Source organism: Apus apus, chromosome Z (genome assembly GCF_020740795.1).
Source record: "Apus apus isolate bApuApu2 chromosome Z, bApuApu2.pri.cur, whole genome shotgun sequence".
NCBI classification, from domain to species: Eukaryota; Metazoa; Chordata; class Aves; order Apodiformes; family Apodidae; genus Apus; species Apus apus.
In genome coordinates, this window is record NC_067312.1 from 46,099,622 (window position 1) to 46,105,764 (window position 6,143).

Consider the following 6,143-nt stretch of genomic DNA (forward strand, 5'->3'; position numbering starts at 1 on the left):
GATTCTATGATTCTATAGTTCCTGATGTGGTCTGTAGCAGGAATACCTGGGGTCTCAGGGATGGTCACAATAGGTGCATTTTGCCACTAGTCCCCTACTAGGGTCATCTTAACAGCCAACACAGACAACTGTTTTTATCCTTTTGTCACTCCAGCAAGTCAGATGGGTTCTTCCCCACCATATCCTTATGGTATTTGGAAACACTGTACACCAGTGTCCACCAAAGCCTTTTCCTTCTGTTGACCTAATGCACCAGGCTATCAGATCTACACAGTTCAATAAACCCAGTTATTCCTTTCCTCCTTCTTGCATAAGACAGAGACCCTCTGTTCCTTATCAGAGTATTCACTGCCATAATTTGAATAGTCATATCTTAGATCTCAATCTGTAACAGTCTACTTGATCTGGGCTTTAATCTAGCTTCTCTTTAAGCCAACAGGATTGCACCTGAGCTGAAAGGATGTGTAAAACCTACTTGGGTATAATGTAACCTTATTAAAATATATAGGACTTAATTTTTGTCTTGTCAGTGACTCACCAGTTCTGTGCACAATAATCAGGCTCTCCATACTTCTGTAGGTCTTACATTTTAAAGAGTCTTTTATTTGCATAAATAGCAATAATTTCTATTCAGAATCCTGTAGCTTTCTTTTAACATTCTATTTGCCATTAGTTTACCAATCACACTGGAAGAAAGTAATAATTTAAGCTATTTCAGTGAAGCAAACTTGCTGAGTACTTTTTATATTATACAAACGGGCAGTAAATGTGTTAATCACTTAGTGGTGTCTAGATTTCCAAAGACTTGTTTTCCCTCTGGCTTCTGATTTTTCTTTTGATTCAGTCAGTTTTCTTTATAAGTACTTCAAGTTCCATGTCTGCAGATACATTCATTTAAAATGACATTCAGAGAGCTAGGTAAAGATGAAAATATCGGTTGGCCTCAAGCTATAAGTTCTACAGAGTCAGAAGTTGGGAAGGAATAAAAAGAAGAAAGCATTGTTAGAACACATCAATAAGTTTTTCTAAAAATGCATTTTCACCTTTCACATCTTTTTTTTTTTGCACCAAGGAGAAGGGCTTTCAGTAAATTTAATTTTGTTTGTACTTATTGCAATGAATAGAAAAACAATAGAAAAACAAAGGCATTGCTGAAAACAGAGGAACAATTTCCAGTGAATGAATTGGTGGCTATAAACCAAATGGCTATTACTTAGGATGGCAAATGTGTAAAACAGAAACTCTGTGTTAAGACTCTTGATCAATTTAGTAGTGGTTTGACAATCTGGGAGACTAAGCTCATCCGTCAATAGAGCAGCTTGGGGAAAAGACGTACAAATTTCTCCATGCCAATATACCTTCAACAATTAGAGAGATCAGCACTGAAGTCTACATTTGTTACTATTGTATGATATCCTAGACACTCTACTTTTATTGTCTCTCTGAAACTTTTCAGTAAATATGAAGTTTATAACAATAATCACTGTAATTTTTTGTGGGTTACTCCTGTGGAACAGGAGTATATCTCAGCCTTTATAAAGACTTTTTCTCTGTTATTCCTTCAATTCTGTGATTCTCCTATTAAAAAGCTAAACAAACGACACAATTTTCTCACAAGCTTTCTTCTGGCAGGATTTTGATCAATATTCATCAAGATTTGTTTGAAGAGTTGAAGATACTAAAAATCATTCATTTAGTTGTATACAGCACAGAAGTCCTGTTAACAATTTATGAGAACATCAGTATTAAAAATATAAGGAAAACACTTTTCTGATCGCAAATTATTTCCAGTCTCTTCTGGACTGTTTGTTGCTTATCCTTATCAGATAAACTTCAAAAGACAGACTACAACTATTGCCAATCTGTTCCATTCAGAACAGTGCTACAACATATATTCAATTAGATTATACTTTTATTGAGACTTGTACACCACCCAAAGGCTTGTACATCATGGCACCACTTGCTGACACATGAAGTTAGTTGCAAAATTTAAGCTACTTTAAAATTAAATTCATGCTGTCTTCCTGTGCAGTTCACAATCAAACAGCAGTACCTGCTCCCCAAGTGTAGCTGTTTAGATGCTAATTTTAGATAGCTGAAAGACAAATTGTGTATTGTTTAACTATGTAACTATGTATATCTATTTTTAAAAGCATGTTTCACTAATTCCATTACTGTGAAGATATGATTAACTGGTCAATAATGAGAACCAACAGTGGAGATGTAATTACACATTATTTTGGATAATTTATTACTGTGCAAATGTATTTTTTCTCCTTTACTTTTTCTTTCTTTTGTTGCTGAATAAAGTCTATCAGCTACATATCAACACTTCAGCCTCTCTTACACACATGAAAAAGTTTAAAACATATATCTATACAAATGTATATGTGTTTATGTACTAACAATGAGCAAGGCAGGAACTTGAGGTCCCTTTGACTGCTGGTGATCAACTAGATTAGCTCCTTCCTAATGCATTGGGGCTAACACTGTGTTAGTTTTGCTGGGATGGAGTTTTGTTTTTTTTTGTAGGAGCTTGTATGGTGTTGTGTCAAAGGGAATCACAGAATCACAGAATTGATAGAGTTGGAAGGGACTTCTAAAGATCATCTAGTCCAACTCCCCCATTGAAGTAGGATAAATAACCTGTAGTACTTTACACAGGACAGCATCCAGTTGGGTTTTAAATATTTCCAACCTCCCTGGGCAGCTTATTCCAGTCCTCCCTCACCATAAGCAAGTTTTTCCTCATATTTAAATGGAACTTCCTACATTCCAACTTGTACCTATTATCCGTCATTCTGACACTGAGAACTACTGAGAAAAGCCTGCCTCCATCTTCCTTGCATCCACCCTTTAGATACTTGTATAAATTGATAAGGTCTCCCCTCATCCTTCTCATCTCCAGGCTAAAGAGTCCCAACTCTTTCAGCCTTTCCTCATAAGAGAGGTACTCCAATCCCCCTATCGTCTTTGTCTCCCTACTCTGGACTCTCTCCAGTGGCTCCCTGTCTCGCTTGAACTGTGGAGCCCAGAACTGGATGCAGTATTCCAGATGTGGCATCACCAGGACAGAGTAGAGGGGAAGAATAACCTACCTCGACATACTGGCTGATCTCTTCTTTATGCAACCTTTGATTTCGTTGGCCTTCTTGGCAGCAAGGGCACACTGCTGGCTCATGCATAATATACTGTCTATCAGGACTTCAAGATCCTTCTCTTTTGAACTACTTTCAGCAGATCCACTCCTAACCTATATTGTTGCTTGGTGTTCTTTCATCCCAGGTGCAGGACCCTACGTTTGCTCTTGTTGTACCTCCAGCTCTGCAGCTTGTCCAGGTCACACTGAACAGCGGCACAGCCCTCTGGAGTGTCAGCCAGCCCTCCCAGTTTTATATCATCAGAAAAGTTGCTGAGGATACACTCTGACCCCTCTTCCAGATCACTGATGAACACGTTGAACAAGACCTGACCAAGTGTTGATCCCTGAGGGACACTACTGGTTACTGGCCTCCAACTCAACCTGATCTGTTGCTCACCACCCTCTGAGTTCTGTCACACAGCCAGCTTTCAATCCACCTCACTGTCCACTCATCAAGCCCACTCTTCCTGAGTTTCCAAATGAGGATGCTATGGGAGACATTCAATAACTCCGCCTTTTCTGTGTGTCATCAGTCACTAGAGCACCTGCCTCATTCAGCAGAGGGCCTGCATTTCTTCCCTTATTCTTCCTTTTTTTACTGATGTACTGGAATAAACTTTTCTTGTTGCCCTTGGTGTTCCTCATGAGCTTTAGTTCCAAGTGGACCTTAGCTTTCCTTGTTGCATCCCTGCATTCTCTTACAACACTTCTGTATTTCTCTCAAGTCGCCAGACCTCTTTTCCACATTCTGTAAATTTCCTTCTTTCTTTTAATTTTTTTTTCAGAAGACCCCTACTCATCCATGCAGGTCTCCTACCTCCTTTGCTTGATTTATTTCTCATCGGGATGCACTGGTTTTGAGCTTGGAGCAAGTGGTGTTTGAAAATTTCCCAGCTTTCATGGACATCCATACTTTCCAGAGCCTTGACCCATGGTATTCAGTGAACAGATCTCTGAAGAGGTTAAATGTTGCATTCCTGAAGTCCAGGGTTGTAGTCTCAGGAATGTGACCTGTGGATAACCCCACACAGGAGCCATACACCCTGAAATGTCTGTGGCTGTGGATGACTCAACAACAGAGCAGATATCCCTTGAAACATCTGTGACCATGGATATATCTGTGCTGCAGCAGGTGTGCTTCTGGAGGGATTGTGGAGCAAGGATAAGTCCATGTTGCAGCTTAGACAGCTTGAATCATCTGTGGCTATGGACAAGTCCACAACACAGAAGGTACATCCCTGAAGAGACTGTTCTGTGGGTGAGATCATGTTGAAGCAGGTATACTTCTGAAGGGATTGTAGCTGTGGGTAAGGCCACAATGGAGCAGGTACACCCCTGAAGGGGTTGTGGCCCATGGATAACACCAAGGGACAAGTCCATGGGACCTGAGAAGGTCTATCCATGGCTCCTAGGGAAGCTGGCAGATGAAGTTGGAAAGATGCTTTCCATCACATTTGAAAAGCCATAGCAGACTAGTGAAGTTCCCACTGATTGAAAAAAGGGACACATAACCCATATTTTCAAAATGGGAAGAAAAGAAGACCCTGGGAACTACAGGCCAGTCAGTCTCAACTCTGTGCCTGGCAAGATCATGGAGAAGATCCTCCAGAAGGCTCTGCTAAGTAAGGCATGTGAAAAATATGAAGGCTGTTGATGGCAACAAGCATGGCTTCACCAAGGGAAAATCATGCCTGACAAATTTGGTAGCCTGTTATCATGAGGTCACAGCATCAGTGGACAAGGGGAGAGCAACTGATGTAGTCTACCTGGACTTGTGCAAAATGTTCAACACTATTCCACATGACATCCTGGTGTCACAATCAGAAGGATATGGATTCAATGGTTGGGCAGCTCGGTGCATAAGCGATTGGCTGGATGGTCACACTCTAAGAGCAATGGTCAGTGGCTTGGTGTCCAAATGGAGAACAGTGAGGAGTGGCCTTCCTCAGGGGTCAGTACTTGGATCTGTGTTGTTTAACATCTTTTTTGGCAACATGGACAGTGACCTTGAGCGCACCCTCAGCAAGTTTGCTGATGCCACTAAGCTCTGTGGTGTGGTTGACCTGCTGGAAGGAAGAGATGGCATGCAGAGGGACCTTTAAAGGCTGGAGAGGTGAGTCCATGCCAACCTCATGGAGTTCAACAAGGCCAAGTGCAAAGTCCTGCAACTGAGTCAGGGTAAACCCAAGGACAAATACAGGCTGGGTGGAGAAGGGATAGAGAACAGCCTTGGGGAGAGGGACATTGCAGTGTTGGTTGATGAGAAGACCAACATGAACCAGCAATGTGTGTTAGCAGTCCAGAAAGCCAACCATGTCCTGGGCTGCATCAAAAGAAGCATAGCCAGCAGGTCAAGGGAGGTGATTCTCCCCCTCTTCTCCTCTCTTGTGAGACTGCACATGGAGTACTGTGTGCAGTTTTGGAGCCTCCAGCACAGGAAGGAGATAGAACTCTTGGAGTGAGTCCAGAGGAGGGCCACAAAGATGACCAGAGGGCTACAGCACCTTTCCTATCAAGACAGGCAGAAAGAGTTGAGGTTGTTCAGCCTGGAGAAGAGAAGTCTCCAAATATACCTCATAGTGGCCTTCCAGTAGCTGAAGGGGGCTTACAGAAAAGCTGGGGAGGGACTTTTTACAAGGGCCTGTAGTGATAAGACAAGAGGTAATGGTTTAAGATGGTAGAGGGTAGATGTAGGCTAGATATTAGGAAGAAATTCCTTAGTTTGTGTGTGGTGAGACAGTGGAACAGGTTGCCCAGGCAGGTTGTGGATGTCCCATCCCTGGAAGTATTCAAGGCCAGGTTGAATGGGGCTTTGAGGAACCTGGTCTAGTCGGAGGTGTCCCTGCCCATGCAAGAAGGCTGGAACTAGATGATCTGTAAGGTCCCTTTCAACCCAAACCATTCTACCATTCTGTGATAAGGCAGCACTGGAGCGAGTGTGCTTCAAAGTGACTGTGGCTCTGCATGAGTCCATGTCTCAGCAAGGTATAGTCCTGAAGAA